Here is a 1,239-nt window from a genome sequence, read left to right as displayed (position 1 = left end):
CAACCGAAGAATCCTGGTCAAACCTACAAAACATAAGATAAAAGGAATGAGGATCATTGAAAATACAAAACATAAAGATAAACTATAGGTTAGATACATAACATTCTCACCAGAGAGTATCCGGAGGTCGCTTAGGATCCAGTTTTGGTAAGCCAGCACGCCCGGGACTTGCAAGTAACTGTTCCAAAGTGAAAAAAGTTTGAGAGGCAGAAATACTGTTGATACGCGAAGTTGATTGCTGAGGAGGATTCTCATCATGCAACGCCGGAGAGCTTCCATGATTCTCATCATGCATCGCCGGAGAGCTTCCATGAGGATTATCAGCATGCATCGCCGGTGATGTACCTTGAGAAGAAGCGGGAGAAGGTAACCTTCAGAGAGGAACATAAGAAGAATGTGTCCTTCGAGCAGAGACAGGAGGACTTAACCCTTGAGAAGCAATGAAATTTCTGTAAACGTTTTGGTTTACTGAAACATTTTGGTCTCGAGAAGACATCTGAAAGCAGAAAAAAAAACTGATTAGAAACACAAAAATTGAATCCCAAATTTCGAAACCCTAAAATCGAATTTAAAACCCCAAATTGAATCATAACCCTAAACCCCAAATTGAATCCCCAGTTTTGAAACCCTAAAATCGAATTAAAAACCTAATCGAATCATAACCCTAAACCCCAAATTGAATCCCCAATTTTGAAACCCTAAAATCGAATTAAAAACCTAATCGAATCATAACCCTAAACCCCAAATTTGAAACCCTAAAATCGAATAAAAAACCCTAATCTAAGCAAACTTTCTAACTATAAAGAGGTAGAGGGGAGAGGAGGAGACTTACCGGACAAGTGATTCAAAGGAAAAGAGATAAGAGGAGGAGTAAGGGTCGGAGAAGGTTTCACCGGAAAAGAGAGTGGAGAAGAGGAGAAGAGAACAACCGGAGAAGAGAGAGGAGAAGAGAACAACCGGAGAAGGGGAGAAGAGAAGAGAACAACCGGAGAAGAGAGAGGAGAAGAGAACAACCGGAGAAGAAAGAAATCGGAAGAAGAAGAAGGAAATTAGGGTTTGTCGGCTGGGTTTGAGCTTCGCTCAAACTAGGTTTTTTAGTTATATAGGAAATTAACGGCGTCGCAATTCCAACGCAAAATTTGCGAGGGATTTGCTACGTTCCCTCGCAAAAGCATCGCAAATATTAATTAATTTAAATTTTTATAATTTAGAGTTTTTGCGAGCAAATTGCGAGGGAAC

Source organism: Camelina sativa, chromosome 4 (genome assembly GCF_000633955.1).
Source record: "Camelina sativa cultivar DH55 chromosome 4, Cs, whole genome shotgun sequence".
Lineage (NCBI taxonomy): Eukaryota > Viridiplantae > Streptophyta > Magnoliopsida > Brassicales > Brassicaceae > Camelina > Camelina sativa.
The sequence above is the reverse complement of the archived record's forward strand: the minus strand, read 5'-3'. Positions refer to the sequence as shown.